We start from the raw sequence: 19,190 nt of genomic DNA, 5'->3' as shown, positions 1-19,190 counted from the left end.
TAAAGCCCATGGCACCATCTTGTAATGCAGAATAATTAATCTCGTAACTCCCTTTATTTCACTTAAAAATGTGCATATTTGTTACTAAAATATAAAAAAATTACTTTCTGGTGTACTGATGTCCCAGATGTTATTAATCCGATCAAAAATGTTTATGTCTTAAATAAAAAAATAATCCCAATAATTAATATGTTGTTTTTCCAAGTCTAAAATAAACACATATGAGCCTACCTAGTAAAATTATGTATTTAGCAAGAATCTTCAGAACACAATATTCACCATTTTCATTTTATTGAAGCATAAACTATAAAGTTGATAAAGTAGCATCAAGACAAATAAGATTCAATGAAAATAATTATCATCAAAAATACATTAACCTCATATATAAATCAGTTCACACAGATGAGTGATGAAATGTCCTTAAAAGTCACAGTCCCATCCAGTCAACTGTGATACAGATCATGTGATACATATAAGACATGTGATACTGTTCCAGAAAATAATGATTCCCATCATCACATCTAAACTGGTTTCATCTCCCCATCGTGTTCTTCTTCTCTCGTGTCTGGAAACAGTTTGTGGTTGATATCCAGCACTGATGTGGTGTAGCTTCTCTCAGCCAGAGGATCTCTCAGTCCTAACATCCCAGACCTGGTCAAAGTGAAACAAACAATCCAGATGAAGTTGTTTAATGGACAGAGAGCTCATCTTATGTTCTGTGTGATTTTAGCAGTGTGAGCAACTATGACCCTTGTAGTACTGTACACTTACCATTCTTCAAGCTGGTTTGAGACCTTTTGAGAAGCTTTTTCTCTGAAGAGAATTTAGCACATCCTCTTCTTTCACTCCTTTCAAGAGCATCACTTGGTCAAAACCCCTCATTTGGCTGATGAGATCATCTGTACAAATTAAAATACTGCAATAAAAATTAAAGAATTAAGAAAAAGTTACAGAGGCAAAGGTCTTGCTCATGAGACTCCATTAGCATGTGTAGTTCTCAGAGACTCTAGAATTCATCTATTGTTGCAGTAAATGTGTTTTTTTTTCCTCTAGAATCTTTCTCCAAAGTTCCTGACTTCTCTCACAAATGTGTTTTAGTCTGTGCAGTGTAAGGCCTGGCTTCAAACCAATCAACTATCAATTCACAATTTATAACATAACATTTAGAAAACAATGAAATAATGTACATTGGTGTTTATATCAACTAAACCAATTTCGTGATACTTGTCTACTCTTAAAACAGGTGGTGTGTTTTTAAAAACATAATATTAAAAATGTCTAACATGCTGTAATTGTAAAAAAAGAAATCAAGGCTGACATGACCAGTTCTGTGAGAGATCATCATAAAATGTTGTATAACACAGCATTGCTTCAACACACACATACCAGAGGACTTCATTCTTCATTTCTCATCCTGAGCAAATCATTTCCTTGGTCTGCCTTCTCTTCTGTGAAACAAGATAATCTCTACTTACTCTGTGTGCAATTAATATTGCTCATTAAACATAATTAAGTTAATTTAAAGTAATATTCAGACCAGAGCATTTGAGGAGTAAATGTTGATTAAAAAAATATTCTAAACAAATGTACCTGGGAAGAGCTGATCATGGCAAGATTCGCTGAGACTCAGTAATAGCTCTTTTAGTTTTTAGGAAGGTTTGTGAGGGTTGGCTCTTGAGTGAGCTGTTGAGCTTGATATTTTAGACCTGAAAAAGAAGAACAGCATTAGGATTATCTGCAAAAAATCCTGTAAGACAGAAAGAAGGAAATATTATTAATTACGTGCAACTTGTACATTACACCTCTGTAAAGATGCTGTATAATTAAATGTTAAATGCATCCATTATTGAAAGCAAGTAATTAATAGCAAGCTATAGTCATATTAATTCTTTTGATAGTGTCAGATGAGACCGTCCTGGGGCATGTACAATATCATATTAGTGTTAAACTGGATTATTAAGACTGTGATGTGTTTAGGGATCATTTTTAAGACTTTGACCCTGTCCAGATACCCACACTTGCAGTCTTGGCCACTTTTGAGTGTGTGTACGTGACAGTGTGTGAACGAGACTGTCCCCGGTCTTAATAATGCCAAAGCACAGCGTCCTTAACACACACTAAACCTCTCCAATACTGCTCCGGAGCACTATACAAAGCTTAGTGTATCCCATCATGCATCATGTTTTGGAATAAATCGTCAGACTTTTTGCCGAGATCTCACAAGAGGTCATGGGAATCTGTCCAATGTACAGTATGTGAAATATTGATAATTAGATATTAAAAATCTCTTTAAACACATAAGTGTCCCATAAGGCAGTGGCTCCCAATCCTGGTCCTGGAGAAGCCCAACACTGCACATTTGAGATGTCTCCCTGATCAAACACACCTGATTCAACTCATCAGCTCATCAGTGAAGACTCCAAGGCAGATAAGAGAGACACCAAAACCGTGCAGTGCTGGGCTTCTCCAGGACCAGGATTGGGAAACACAGTCATCAGGTCATGAAAAGTTCGACACACACTCGTGGTCATCATGCTCACTCGAATACTAGGCCAAATACAGGAAAGACGTCAAATAAGTAATCAAGTGGTCAAGTGCAAAGATGGCAAGTGTGGGTATTTGGACAGTGCAACAGTTTAAGAAACAACAAATGCTGTACAAATTATAACAGCAGGAATTTTTGATAAAAGAGACAAACTATCACAGACTTACTGCTGCATATATCTGCCTCCGCAGCTTTCTGTCTTCTCCATTTCTGAAGGAATCCCTCTCCAGAAACACCACTGGGCTGACTGCCTTTACGTCTTTTCAGCTAAAAATAAAAATAATAAAATGGGGAGAGTAAATAAAATTGAATTATATAAAGAATGTTAATAATGATCTGTGAGCAAAATATTTAGATATAATATATATATATATATATATATATATATATAAACTGATATGAAGGAACTGCAAGATGGAAAAATGAATGTTTTAGCATTTATTTTTAATTAGATATTTTTTTTTTTTGGATTTACATTAAAAGGTATTAAAAGCATGCTACAGAACATATGATTACTGCGATATCTGTCATATAAAAGCACATAAAAACACTAACATTACAGTGATACAAACATAGCTGGTTTGGTGATTATTGTATTGTTGTATTGATTATTAATATACCATAGTAAAACTACAGTTACTAATGTCCTGTTTACTGTTTTAACTTCACATTTCATTTATTACTATTGTGTCGTGATTACCATGATTTTACTACAAATACAACTTACATCATTGATCCTGAAATTAATAATAATATAAAACGGATCGAAGGTCTATGGCACATCAGGTGACAGATAAGAGTTTAATCAGACTAATTAGCAGCAGTGTTCATTTATTTAAACGCAATGAAACTCAAAGACAGCCGCGGATGACCGATATAATACAGCGATTAAACATATGGCACTAATCTGATTAATAAATAAGACAGAATACATTTTATAAAAGGCATTAAAAGAGCGTATTTACGACTACTCACCCAAACTGTGGAACTGATAGCAAGTATCGCGATGTGTGCTGAATGAGACTTCTTGAACGTGATTTCATAGCGATAAACATCTCATGTCCTCGTGTCGAATTCTGACGCCAAAAGTTTCCCATTGAAAGCAATGAAGGTCGTAGTGCTTCGATATTCGACGCCGAGAGGCACATTTGGCGTCATAAAAGTGACGCTAGGGGCGCTTGACCATGCTTCGGTTTTTGACGCCTTTGGAGTGAGAATGGGTTGCAATATGGATAATTCAAAAAAGAATGAGTAAGATGCTTGTAGCTTCAGAAGGGGGTTAAGGCCAAAATAACAAACCAAAAAGGGGATGCAAACTGAAAACAAATGTAATCTAACTTGCCTTGCAAACAAAACATCGAAATCAACAACATGTCTCTTCCCTGACTTCCTCACTGTTCCACAAAACCAGGAGAAAAGCATACGTTGATAAAATAAAAGTGGCACCCACCTCCTTACTGCGTCTGCAGGCAGAAAAAAAAAAAGTCTAATCACTACAGCCAGTACAACAGGCAGTCTTGAAGATACACTACAGGCCCTGATCACACAATAACAATCAAATACAACAGTCTTTCTTAAAGCAGCACCACTGGGAAAACAGACAAGCCAAACTTTCTCTGGTGTAGTGTCCGTTCCCTCGGTTTAAATACAAGTTCCTCTCCACAGCTCTGACGAGGAACAGGTGACATCAATTAGGTCTTCTCTGAGAGGACAGGGAGGAACAGAGGAAAACCAGCAAAAACTACACCTCCCAACAGGATGTTAGGCATCAATGAAGCTCAGTTACATATGGAGTTAACACACAGTATTAACAGCAACAATTACATATGTCTTAGGATGTAACAATTAACATTAAACACATTTAGTTACTAAACATACACTGAGTTTTAGTATATTGACAGTCAGAGGTGGTTCTAGGATAATGGTATATTCTGGGTTTAACCCAGACTGGGTGTATTTGGCTTGGATTAAGCAATGGAATTTAATTAAATTAATTTATAAAAAAAAAAAAATATATATATATATATGAAAAAAAAAAAATTATGATATAATAATCAGATATAATCTCAGTTGACAATTCTGCCTATTAGAGGACCAGGAGGGATAATCCAACACAATCTACAAACCAAAGACTACCACTAACATGTTGAAATCTCACATTTTAAACGGATAATCACAGGCATCTCATAATCACTAAGCTTTCTGGTGGGATTAAACACCTTTTTTTTTTTTTTTATAATTATGGATCTCAAAAGCTAAATCATATAATTTACAGTTGAGATGCATAATGGAAAAAAGCAAGGGTTTGCAAAAGTGATGATTTGTCAATGGAACCAAAAGTCTGCTGTATTCCAGTTGACCAATTCACTGTACTCAAGTCTCAAAACACATCTTATGAATTTCTATCCATCAAAAACTCAAAGTTGGAGGCATCTTTTGACAAAACAACCAAACCAAGCTCATGTCTGTTGCTCATCTATGGTAATCAATGAGTGCGCTATCAGACACAGCAACCCCAAATCATCCACGCACGTTCAGCAAAACTTCCTGGAAAATAGTGAGTGTACTGGCACTGAATTCGAGCTTCAAATGGTGTGACAGAACTGTGAAGTTAGCGTAAGGTTCAAAAACCAAACTGATTGATAAGGGTGTTAGTATTCCTGCAAACATAATGCTCCGTTTGTTCTGCATTTTGTGCTGAAAGCGCGTAGACATGATTTGTGAAGTATCCCTGCATTCATGAATAAATGCAACATTATGATTATTAACTCTATTAATGAAACATCAAGGGAAACCTGAAGGACATTAGTTACCAGCAGCTCTGAATCATATAGTCTCACAGGGAAAAGAACCAAGTAATGAAAACAATCTATCACAAAGATCAATTGTACAGCCTTCTCAGTACTGACAAACCATACTGCGGTACAATGCTTCCCAATCATAAACGGAACACAAGTAAACCTAATATTACTGCGCTGTGTAGTACTATTCATAAAGCTAATACCATTATCCATCACTGCGTGAGAGTGTGTAAATATGTTCAATTGATTGTATGCTTGCTTGCATACATGTAACTAGTTTTATGAACCCTTTTACGTTTATTCAGATTAGGTTTAAAACAATATAAAAATGTTGCCTTTGTTGCAATACCAGCCATTGGTACTTTTTCACTTGATACTAAATTGATATCGGAGGCTACAAATAATGGGTCAATGATAAGAATGTCCATTACAAAGGAAATCAAATTTTATGTGACAAGCTCTTAGAATTATCAGTTGTATTCTTGTTGGTTCCTTATGATTTAGAAAAATTAAATTAAAGCCCCAATTAAGCCCCAATTAAGCAGACATTGGAATCATAGGTAATACACTATGCATTAATTTATTTATTTATTTATTTTTTTTCTGCTAGGTGCTTTCACATTTACAGTTTCGTGGAGAAAATTCGCAAAATAAATCTATTCATTCCAATAGTAATCTATGTGGGAGTGGGAGTTTCGTAAAATGTTCCCTACACAAGTTGGTCACATGAACTCACTGAGTTAATCAGCAGAAAGTCACTTGGTTTGAAAGTGATTCCTCTGTGAGCCGTATATAAATCTCTACACTACTGACTGGAAACTGGAATTATTATTATTATTATTATTATTTACATGTCCACACCTTAATGCCATTCTACTAGCCAAATTCAGTAGTAACCCTCATGTACATAGTTACGGGAACCTAAAAGTGTATCAAAGCACGTAATAGGAAAACGTCTTGTATATAGTACTGCACAAACATTACTTGTGACTAGGCCTGTCGCAATAATCAATATATCAACTTATCGGGCAATATATGTACAGTACATGACCTCAATCATTTTTGGTGACGCAATATATTGCCCATTACATTTACTTAAAAATTCATTTCACCACAAGTTCTAATTTCTACTCGTTACTAGGTACTTTTTGTTTAAAAAAATAAAATAAATAAAAAGTTTATTTATTATTTATTAAGGCTTTTAAGATATCTAATATGTGGATCCTTAATTTCCACAATCTAACTATTCTCAAAAATTAAAAGTTTGCTGTCATTTGGAAGAGTGTAGGCCTTTTTACATTTTATGCTGTTACATTATGATTTTTGCATAAAACGGTCTTTAAAATTACAATATATTATCACAATTATTTCTGGGGCAATATATTGCACAACAAAAAGTTGTTAATGTGACAGGCCTACTTGTGACCCTGACTGACTAGAGCCAGATCAGAGAAACTCTACAGGGACCAAACAACAGACATTCACCCTGGCCTGGAAATAAGGCCCTGGAGACAGCAGCCAATCAGGATCCCTCAAACAGCTCCATCCATCCTCACCGAGGCCTCGTGTGCATCACCAGCCCACACACTGATTCCCCTGAGAATAACAGCCAATAACACTAAGCTGATGGGAATAACAAACACACAAATAAAGGCTAGGCACGCACATAAACGTGTCTGAGTGAAAGGACGTGTCCACCCGGAAAAAAAATAAATAAATAGTCTTAGCTTAACTCGACATATAGGGGTCCCTAAGAGTAAATGCCTGTTAAGATCTTGCACGCCAACTGCATACTAAAACTAACCAATGCCCGGATCCGACTGGCAATCTCTTGTCAGAGCCCTGACCTTCCAAATCCATCCAATGATATTACTATCTCAAACACGGCAGGGTGCAATACATGGCCACTGCCACCCTGGGTCTGATGATTACACCTGCTTCAGTACAAAACACGAAGACTGTCTCCCATCAGTCAAACTGACCACTCTAAAGACAAAGCAATAATGCAGTAAATTTTAAGGCGAGGAAGTCTCGCAGCAATCTTACGGGCTCATTTGAACCAGGCGGCTCCTGCAGCGATGAAAGATGAAAAGCCTGTTGTTTATTAGGAGACCGTCTAAACCCTAATGCTCCGGGAGAGTGTTGAATCCACATCCACATCAGTCCACAGGGCATCGGAAAGAGCCAGCAAAAATGGGTGCCACTCAAACTGATGTACTATTTAAATAATGAACCTCAAGCAGCAATGAGGGAAATATCTGATGATGGGGCAAAGGGTCAGCGCTCAGGGGACAGAAAAGCTGCCACATTTTAACTCTGATTTGCATTTATCACACAGAAAAGTTGGACAAAGCACATCTGCCCCTGACTTCATAAAATCAGCTTTGTGGAATACTGTCATCTGAGAAAGGCATTTATGAACCCCCTTTAAAATTTTACAATAATAAGAGTTAAGGTCGACATTTCAGCTCCCATCAGGCTCCGAGCACATGATTTTGACTAACAGGTTTGAAATGAATGAATAAGGTCTACAGTACATTCAATCCCGTAAGGTAATGCATACATTAAATGTAAAATCAAATATTAAAAATTACGTAATGTAGCGTGTGGTAATCCCATTGTGATTTGGGCCATTCTGTTAATTAACTGACACTATTCTGAATACTGTTAGTGAAATATTCAATCCCAGAACTATTATTAACCTTTATAAAGATGTACAAAACGTAAAACAAAAATCAGTAGGTCTTGAAATAATAGTTCAACTCAAAAAATAAATAAAAAAAATGTCATTATTTACTTTACTTTTCCAATTTAATGGGCAGATTATTATTATTATTTTTTTTTTTTTGAAAACCAACACATATTCAGCAATATTAATTCTCCATTAAATAGCTTAAGAGTGACAGAAGAGACATTAAAAAAGATTTATTTTTCAAATAATGCTAATCTTCTTAAATAGATTATCTTATACTTTCTATTCAGAGAAAAAAACGTATCAGAGTTAAAAAAAAATAAAAAATAAAAAAACCTTAAGCAGCTGTTTTCATTATAAGAAATTCATCTTAAGCACCAAATCAGGATATTAGAATTATTTCTGAAGGATCATGTGACACTGAAGACTACATTACATTTGTTAGATAAGTTACATTTTGAAAAGAAAAGAAGTCTGATGATCTCTTCTGATGAAGAGACTTCCTTCCAAAACATAAAAAAAACATCTTCAGTTTTTGCTTCAAAAAATTCTAACTGACCCTCTGATGTCACTTTCTTAACTTTCTGGACATGGACAGTATACCGTACATACATTTTCAATGGAGGGACAGAAAGCTCTCGGATTAAATCTAAAATAGAAAATATCTAAAACTGTGTTCCAAAGTCTTACGGTTTTGGAACGACATGAGGGTAAGTCATTAATGACATAGTTTTTATATTTGGGCTAAATAACCCTTTAATTTGAAAGTTTTTGGGTATCTTTGATGTTTATGGACATTTTATTGTCAATTAGTAGGTATGTAATGAAATTAACAAAAAAATACCAATAGAAAATTACAATAAAGTACCAAAAAAAATAAAATTTAACTAGTAGGCTACATCATGTGTTAGCTAGGATGTAAAACACCCATATTTTATGTAGGCTAACCTATTGATTATAGTGTTTTGTCATTTTTATAATACTAACATGAGTGTGCTTCTTTAGGTGTGCAATTTAATGCGACTAATAAAAAATCAGTACTTTAAAATAAGGTACTGTTTATATAGTATATTGTTCTTTTTTTTGTTTGTTTGTTTGTTTTTTCGCTGAATTTGCAATAGCACACTAGTTGATATTAGTTTTTCGGCTGTATCAAGATAATTCACCATGCCAGCAAAAAGAAAATGAAAAAACACACTTTGTAATAGCAACACGTTAAAACAAGTTGCAAATATGAACAAAAGTGTTCTCATGATAAGAAAAAAAAACTGTTTAGCATAAATGTCTGGGTCAACTTATTGTGTATTTTAAATAAATTTATACAATTTATTAATTGTGATATTCTGCATTCTACAAAAATCCATCTATTCCTCCATCCTTCTGTCTATCCATTTATCCATGCTTTCATCCATCCTTCTGTCCATCCATCTGTCTGGTTGTTGATCACTGTTGGAGAGGAATAATTCTGAAAGGGGAACACACTCACTCTCTCATAAGCAAAAAAAAAAAAAAAAAAACACTCTGCTGATAGATCAGTGGAACACAGTATATATTTTTCAGACATAATATTAGCTTGAGAAGTATATTTCATGAAAGAAGAATCGATGATAATTGTTAGACACCGGGGGTGGGTGCTTTCAATATTTTACTGAACCTTGATGTAATGCAAGAGTTAGTCAACGGTGCAAGAATAGCTGGGCTACATGTTTTAATCGTGCAAATCAATTAATTGATCTGGCTGTGTTTACTGGAGAGTTTATTCATTCTTTAGGGGAATTCTACTATTAGGTTTGCACATGATGACACCATCAGCACATTTTATTTTTAGATGTAAAACAAGCCAAGATCCCTGGATAATGGTATTCTACAAAAACAATTTCCATTCCAATGTGATTTCATTATAAACACAGCCTTCATTTATTTGCAGGAGAAAGATGGTTGAAAATGTTCATTCTGTTTCTTCCTCTACCTATCACTCATTTATTTACATCAGTCAAACAGCACCAGTGTTAACAGTGTTAACAAAACCACAGAATAGTCCTGTCCTCTGTTCTCTTTTTACTAATGCTAACTCTATCTCCATGGTACTCAGTGAGCCATACATTAAAGTTAATGTTAGAATCAGAATCAGCATCAGAAAGAGCTTTATAGCCAGGGATTTTTACACATATGTTTGTTTTGTTAACAGAACCTGCCCCAGCACAAACAGATTACAGTGACAAGACACAGATGATAAAACTAGAATAATTAAATAGGAAATAATAATATACAACAAATATTAAAATAAATACATAATATTCAAGAATAGAACATAGATGGAATTTGTGTGTATGTTACATGTACAAAAGCAAGGAAATGTAAATAAGACGTATGGTGTTTTTTAAATAAATAAATGTATAATTACATTTATTTACATACAGCTCCTGTGGGAGGTTGAACTTCCTCAGCTAGTGAAGGACATACAGTCTCTGGGTGTTTTTAACAATGGAGTCAATGTTGAGTGTCCCACTTCAGGTCCTGGGAGATGGTGGTGCTCAAGAACCTGAATGACTCTGTACTGCAGCCACATTGCTGTTCATGATGGTGAGTGAAGAGAGTGCAGGAGGAAGTTCAGGATAATCTCCACTGTTTTGAGCGTGTTGTTTAGACTGCACCAGACAGCCAGCACTTTAACCTCCTGTCTATATAAGCAGACTTATCACCATCCTATATGAGGCCTGTATGGGGCACCAGTGCTGATACAAATGGGTGCTGGATGAGAATTTTCCCAGACTCACTAGCTGCTGCCTGTCTATCAGGAAACTGGTGATCCACTGACAGATGGAAGTGACAGAGAGCTGAGTTAATCTGGACGGGAGGAAATTTGGCATGATAGTGTTGAGCGTTGAGCTGAAGTCCACAAAAATTATCGTTTGCATAAATCTCTGGTTTGTCTAGATATTGCAGGATGTACTGCAGGTGGGCCAACACCAGTCTTTCAAATGACTTCATGACTACAGAGTTCAAAGCAAAATATCTGTAGTCATTTATTCCTGTAATTTGGGGTTTCTTTGGAATGGGGATGATGGTGGAGCATTTGAAGTATAGGGGCATCTCAAAAAAATGTGAATATCATGGAAAAGGTTTTTATTTTACTTTCTTATTTTCTACATTCATTGCTCACAAACTGAAATATTTCAAGAGTTTTTTTTTTTTTTTTTTAGTTTTTTTTTTTTTTTTTAATTCTGATGGTTACGGAAAAGCCAATTCAAGCACTTGGGAGAGCTTCACAAGGAGTGGACTGAAGCCGGAGTCAGCACATCAAGAGTCACCATACTCAGACGTCTTCAGGAGAGATAACAAGCGACTTTTGAAACAGAAACAACATCAGAAGCATCTTACCTGGGCTAAGGAGAAAAAGAACTGGACTGTTGCTTAGTGGTGCAAAGTCCTCTTTTCAGATTGAAAGATTATGTTTATCTTAAGTCAGATGCATTTACATTGTGACTGTATCTCAATTGCTATCGACTCAAACTTTTTACAAAATTGTGGCCCAAATGACCCATGTAATTAGCCCTTTAGGTCAGCATTAGGTCAATGAATATCAGGTCATCATGAGCACTATCACTGGCTCTCCATTGGGTGTTATTGTCTTTTTTTTGAAGCACATTTGTCACCAGGTATAAAGGTCTGGTCTTACAGACAGTACTTTGGGTTAAGATTGTTTGAAGAATGACATGCTAACATCACTGCTGAAGAACTGCTACACTGCTACCTTGAATAAATTATTCTCCCCACAAGAACTTTGGTCAAACTTACTTATTTTATGTACTGGAGAAATCTAGTACATTGTCAAGCCACCCAAATTACTGCTCAGCCAAATATAGCAAAACTAACATGATGTCCTAGTAGGCAGTACTGCTAAACAAGCCGTAAAGTAGAGAGGTGAACATGCAGTAGCATTAAAGACAACTTCAGCAAGACTCACAAAAGGTTTGGATATTAAACAGATTCAAATTGAATTGTCCAGGAAACAATCATCATTGTTAATGGAAGGTGGAAAAAACTGCATGATGCCTCAAAGGAAACCACCAGGAAAATTGACTGGCCTTTTTGACCATGTCACAGGCTGGCTGATGTCCACTGAAAATCTAATATCTGATAGCCTTGTGTTAACTGATGAAAGACTCAGCCTGGCAGTACACAATGCCAAGAATCAAGTTTTGGTGCCTCCAAAGAGGGGCCATGGTAAAGTGCCCAACAAATGGGTAAAGATAAAATAAAAACGTATGTGTCACAACAAGAATGCAGGTGGGCAAGATCAGTTGAGGATCTTTTAGTAACTGATGCAGCAGTTAAAACAATGATTGATGTGAATTTGCCTAGAGATGAGGGATAGATGGCAGTAGTGTTTTTCAGAGTCCGTATATGGTGGGACTAGGGTTTTTAGGCTCTAGCTTGTAGCCTGAGGACGAAAACATCAACATTTACCACTGATAAACACTGTAGTATCCAGCCAACATTAAATAGGGACAGTTTTATTGGTAACTAAGCATGTTTTGTTTAAAAAAAATTATTTTGGTAACGTATGTTTCCATTTTCTCTCACCCAAATTACTGCTCAGCCAAATATAGCAAAATCTAACAAGATGAAAGTAAATTTAGCATTTCATTTGGAAATCAAGGTCTGGGGTCTAGAGGTAGACTGAATCCAAAGTCCAGTTTGAAGTTTTCGAAGTCAGTGATGATTTGGGTGGCGTGATGTCTGCTGGTGATGGTCCATTGTGTTTTATCAAATCCAAAGTCAATGCAGCCATCTACCAGGAGATTTTGGAGCACTTTATGCTTCCATCTGCTGACAAGCTTTATGGAGATGCTGATTTAATATTGCAGCAGGATTTTGCACCTGCCCACAGTGCCAAAACCACTTCCAAGTGGTTTGATGACCATTATATTACTTTCCTTGATTGGCCAGTCAACTCACCTGACCTGAACCTCACAGAGAATCTATGGGGTTTTGTGAAGAGGAAGATAAGTAACACATGACAAACAATACTGAGGAGCTGAAGGCAACTATCATAACAACCTGGACTTCAATAACGCCTCAGCAGTGCCACAGGATGATTGCCTCCATGCCACACCAAATTGATGCAGTAATTCGTGCAAAAGGAGCCCCAACCTGCTTTGGAGATCTCGAACATTTCTGTTTGTAATTTTTTTTTTCTTCCTAAGCTGTAAGTCATTAAAATCATTTTCAAAACAAAAAACTGCTCAAATATTTCAATTTGTGTGCAATAAAACTAAAATATAAGGTTTGCTTTTTTAAATTTAATTACAAAAAGAAATACATTTTCCATGATATTCAAATTGTTTGGGATGCATCTGTAGGAAAGGGACTTCACATTGCTCCAGTGATCTGTTAAAAAAAAAAAAAAAAAATTGTCTGAAGATAGGGTACAGCTGGTCAGCAAAGAATTTCAGACTGGCTGGTGTAAAGGCTGTGATATACTTCAAACAAAGTTCATTTCATTTTACTTTTGGGGGCAAAAATAAGTTTGAAAAGGCTAAGCGACGCCGCAGAGTTCATGGGGCCCCTCCGATTTGTTAGAAAAGTGGATTTTATAATCTCAATACTATCACTTCTCTGTTTTTTTTTTTGTTTTTTTTTTTAATGTTTTGATCATGCTAAGCTTACACATTTCAATTAGGCGGCAGTGCCTACAGTGTGTGTTTTTTTGTTTTTTTTTACCTGAAGAAATTAAAGCATCATCCACAAAAAAAACATACACGAAAAGATCACAAAACTTCTACACGGAAAGCCAGAAGTAATGTGCAATTTACCCTCACTGTGTACAAAGTAGATACTTCAAAATCAATTTGTCACTCAATGTAAATGTATATTTCTAGTATCATGGCACAAAGAAAAATACACTCGTTCTTCTAGAAAACTGGAAGCCAACAACAACCACAGTTAGAGATTTTAAGAGGTTACGAACAGAAAAAAGTGTTGATGTTAAGCCATAATCTGTGTTGCAGTGATATTTTGCATCTGTTTTTTCTTCCTGTATTTTTATTTATTTATTCATTTAGATCAATTATCTTCAAGTACAAGCAGAGATAGTTCAGGCAGGATCAAGCACTGGGATCTACAGTAGTACTGAAGGTAATATGTATGTAAGCTACTTTGGGGGTTCTCCACAAGTACTGTAACTCTCCCAAATGTGTGAAAGACACATCAGGACTCATCAGAGAACAATGCACATTGTCAACAGCCCAAGATTTTTGCTGCTGGCACCATTGAAACAGATGTTTGACATTGGCCCGAGTGACCAAAGGTTTGGCCATAGCAGACTGGACATGTATAATGACCCTGTGGAGCTCCAGACAAATGGTTTTGGTGGAAACAGGATGGCTGAGGTGCACATTTAATTTTGCAGTGAGTCTGGCAGCTGTGGATTTATGTTTTTTTTTTTTTTTGGAAACAATCCAGGTTAGCACCCGGACATCCCTTTCAGACAGATTCCTCTTGGATTGACAGTTATTCATGTTGAATGTGGTCTGTCCTTCATGGTGGTATGCTGACATTCTGGATATCAGGGCTCTCGATACACCACAAAGACCTGCTGTCCTGGTCACACCATTAAAAAACATTATAAACAACATAAAAAATAATAATAAAATAGAGATTTTTATTTTATTTTTATTTTTTAAACCAAGCATGTCTGTAAATACAGGTTTTTCTAAAAAACAATCACCCCATAAATGCAGTAAAGTGGGATTCATTCTTCTTAATTATTTTTAATGAAAAATGCTATCTTTATGTTGTGGTTGCCTGGTCCATCTGATAATACTTCTATTATCAAGCTAATTTGTTTACATATTTTATTATTTACATTACATATTATATTTCTGGTGTACATTCAAAGCACACAATGCTCCTCACCTTTGAGTCAAAGAGATTATTCAGAGATTATTTATAGTTTATACACAAACCAATTACTAAAAATAATATTTACACAGGCATTCCATGTAGAATGTAGTATGAGGTTAAGAATGTGAATAATGTCAAAAATATATATAATTCAAAATAAGTTATTTGGATTAGTATCAGAAGTCAGTGAGAATGATGATATTGTTATTTCATTCATAAACATTTCCCATCAACTGAGTGGCATAATAGGCTGATTTTAGAACTGATATGCAAATGTGACCTCCTATTTGTAAACAAATAGTGTATATTTGACATTGGCAAGCAATGTGTTTGCATTTCCTGGGTGTGCAATGTCATTTTACAGTATCAATATCATCATTATCATTTTAAAGTATCAACAGTCATATATGTCTACATCTCTGAATAAACATTCCAATCAAATGACTTGTACACCTTCCTTAACAAAAAACACAAGATAAGTGTCAAGTGATAAGCAAATACAATCTCCAATTTAAACCACAGCATCTCAAAAAAAAAAAAAGAAAAAGAAAAAGAACAAATATCCATAAAATGGAGTTTTACAAATGTAATGCGTGTTAAGATTGAACATCTCTAATGGAAAGTGTATGGTAGGTCTGCATAGCTGCTTGTCTAGACCTGACCACTGCAGATCCACACTCAGTGTGCTGCACGCACTGCCTAGTGTAAATGCACACCCACTGTTCGGCAGAGATGGCGAGAACAAATCGATGTGTCTGTAAAACGTGCAAACCATGGAGTCACAACAGGGTGTCATCATCACCAATGACATCCCACTGAAACATTAGATTTCCACCTTTAATTTCCAGTTATGTGGCATTTTAACCAAACCAGCATCCATCTTTCCCTGAGATTGCCCATTCAACAGAAAATGGCTTTATTAACCACATGGTGGGGGAGAAGACACAACAAAGGAGAAGGGTTGACTATGTGAAGACAGGTTTTTGTTTTTGTTTTCATTGACAGTCTTAGGAATGGAATACTAGCATGCTACTTTCTGAATAATGCACAGTACACACTGCTTATGCCTACTATTTTTGAATAATAGAAAAATAAAGGTTATTTATTGACATCTATGCTAAAAATCATGGAATCATCTACTGAACATTGAATCATCTATTCTACCATCCATGGAAACTTTCCATTGTATAAAAAGTTCTTTATAGTGTGTGTGGGGGGGGGGGGGGGTTCATTATTAAAATGTTATTCACAATAAAAATAAATAAATTAATTAAATTAAAGAACTGTTGACTGAAAATGGTCTTAAAATGGTTCTTCTATGGAGTCTCACAACAAAAAAAATTTATATTTAGCATTTCAGTACAATTTGGTGGATAACGGTCTTAAATTTTGGCAATTTGATTATGCAAATAATGCCTGCAAACATAGTACAAATAATTGAACATTTGTGTAGGAAATAAGTTAAGCTATAGGAGCTTAGTTGGTTACAACATATAACATCACAAGGTGATTTTGTAATATTCCTAATCAGATTCTGAATTGAAATTTATTTGAGGCTTAATTTGTAATACACTCTCAGAAGGAAACGTATAAAAGCTGTCACTGGGGCAGTACCTTTGGAAAAATATACTCATTTTGTACCTATTTACCCCTAAAGAGTGCATATTACTAAGTCTAACATACATAAAGTGCACATAATAGTGCTTAAATGGTACATTTTAGTTTATTTTGAAAAGGTACCGCACCAGTGAAAACTTTTGTACCTTTGTAGCACACTAGGTAGTGTATATACTGTATACTACAGTATGTTAGTAAATTTTGGTTTTGTGTGAGCTGTTCACCTTTCTACTTAAAACCACCAAACATAACTCACACAGGAATCAATGTTGCCACTTGCTCACTCATAGATTCCAACCCATCATGCCTCCATGTGCTGGCGCTGTGAGACAAAATGAACTTATTCAATAACAAATTCAATAGATAATCAGCTTTAGAAGGATACGGAGTACAGATTGCCACCATTCTTTTTGCTTTCCTCTATAGCCTGTCAAAATACAAAATAATCTCACTCACTCATGAAGACAGAATGCGAGAGTGTAATGCAGTTGCCTATATATTTTGTAAAAAAATGTTGAAGAAATACTCTCGGTTAGAGCCAGCATCAAAGCAAGCAGATGCATCATTCATATTACATCTGAAAGGAATCAAATCTGCAGTCATTTAGAAGACAGGATGCTGTTAACCACTTACATGTTGTCTGGCTTCCATTAAGAATGAACTAAAAGTTAATGTTAAGAATTCCACAATGTTGAATATCATCCCAAAAAGTTAACTGAAAAACAGCTCCACTCTCCATTTGTATCTTAAACATAAATGGAATAGATGCATAGGAATATTTCTCCAGTCAATGCTGGAAAGCTGTATTATTCCAAATAATGAATATGGCTGTGTGTACGGACACGCTGCTGAAACAAAAGACAGTGAAGGGGAAATATGTTTGTGAAACATAGCTATAATGCAATGTAAGCTAAGCATTTGTAACGTTCAATACACTGAAGGCGAGCGTAGATGAACCCAAGTGCAGTTTATTTACAAGGTGACAATCCAATAATCCAAACAGTTAACAAAGACTTGACTTGAAATGGCATGGCATGGCATGGCATGGCATGGCATGGCATGGCATGGCATGGCATGGCATGGACAGACAGGACTCACCGACAGCAGATACATACGTCAATACACGACAAACCATAAGGACAAAAATCTGACTACTTATAACAGACAAAGGACACATGACATGAACAAACCAATGGGGAACAAGGCACACGACTAAAACAACCAATGAATAAACAGAAATGTTAATCACATGACAAGACAATAAACCAATTAGAACATGACACAAAGAACAAGAGGAACCAATAGCATGAAGACAAGAGGGCAAGGGAAGCATGACACAAACAATGACAAAATAAAAGACTTGAAAACAAGAACATGAAACAAAACCCAAAACATGACACAAAAGCCAAAACAGACATTACATATCCCCCCTTCTAAGGGCGGCTCCAGACGCCCAAACAACAAAACACAAAAAGTTCTGGAGGATGGTGGAGTGGAGGTGGAACAAAGGGAGGGATGGAGGGCCAGGCCTGTGGAAAGGAACAGGACCTGGAGGGTGGAGCAATGGCAGACCATGGAACAGAGGGGGACTTGGGCCGTGAAGCAAAGACAGTCCATGAAGCAGAGGGGGACCTGGGCCGTGGAGCAGAGACAGACCATGAAGCAGAGGGGGGCCTAGGCCATGAAGCAGATCCAGAGCAGGCAGAGCATGGAGCCATGGCGGTGCTGGCATAACGGGAAGCCATTGTGGTGCTGGCCTAGCGGGTTGGCCAGGCGGCGCAGGCAGAGTTGGAAGCCATGGTGGAGCAGAGACATGGAAAGACCACTTGGCCATGACAGTACAGGTATTGAGTTCATGAGCAGCCTCCGTGGCCGTTACAGGACAGGCAGTGAGCTCTTGAGTGGCCTCTGTGGCCGTTACAGGACAGGCAATGAGTTCGTGGACCGCCTCCTTGGCCGTTACAGGACAGGCAGTGAGTTCTTGGACGCAGCGCCGCCGCTCCCAACACGCGCATCACGCACTGTGCGTAGGGCACCAAGTGCTGAGGGGGCACCAAAAATAGCCTAATGATTTTTTTATTTTTATTTGCCGGTATTATTTCATTAGCCTATAGAAATATTAGGCACATTTTAGCCATGTATATGTAACAAAAAAGGGGGAACAAGAAAGATATTTAATGATTGCTCTAGTCTAGTCCGGTCTAGTCTAGAAAGTACGGGAAATGTGCTGCATGTGTGTGCTGCTGCTAATCGTAATGCGCCTCGAACTTGCTGCCGTTAATGTTAGCATCAGCAAACTATGTTATTATAACTTACAATGTAAAGATGTGTTTCCACGTGTCTGGAGGTCTCACGGCACGGTAGACACGAATTCTCCTCATTCACGCATCTAGTTACAAGAGATTCTGAATTATGAAAAGGACCATTGCAAGCTGATAGCGACCGGCTTTTGTGGTGGAAAATTGGCAGTAATACCCCCACCTTGCGCAGCTGTAGCCTACCTGAGTGTCCTGGGACATCAGTGCGGTTGGAGCGCGTCTTCTCAACAGCTGTACAAAAAACGCTCATCTCTGGACACCGAAAATTGAGTGAGTTTGTGGATTGCCTCCTTGGCCGTGGTAGGACA

General features: G+C 36.6%; 1 long non-coding RNA gene across 1 annotated transcript; it reads right to left on the bottom strand.

Annotated features, from left to right (window-relative positions):
- Positions 1-274: 274 nt before the first annotated feature.
- Positions 275-1,099, bottom strand: LOC128019634 (uncharacterized). Its single transcript, XR_008185224.1, has 2 exons — positions 772-1,099; positions 275-651 (listed from the first exon to the last, which is right to left on the bottom strand). It is a non-coding gene; the product is annotated as an uncharacterized LOC128019634 (long non-coding RNA).
- Between the last annotated feature and the right edge of the window lie 18,091 nt (positions 1,100-19,190).

Source organism: Carassius gibelio, chromosome A9 (genome assembly GCF_023724105.1).
Source record: "Carassius gibelio isolate Cgi1373 ecotype wild population from Czech Republic chromosome A9, carGib1.2-hapl.c, whole genome shotgun sequence".
Lineage (NCBI taxonomy): Eukaryota > Metazoa > Chordata > Actinopteri > Cypriniformes > Cyprinidae > Carassius > Carassius gibelio.
This window is presented reverse-complemented; position numbering and strand designations above follow the sequence as displayed.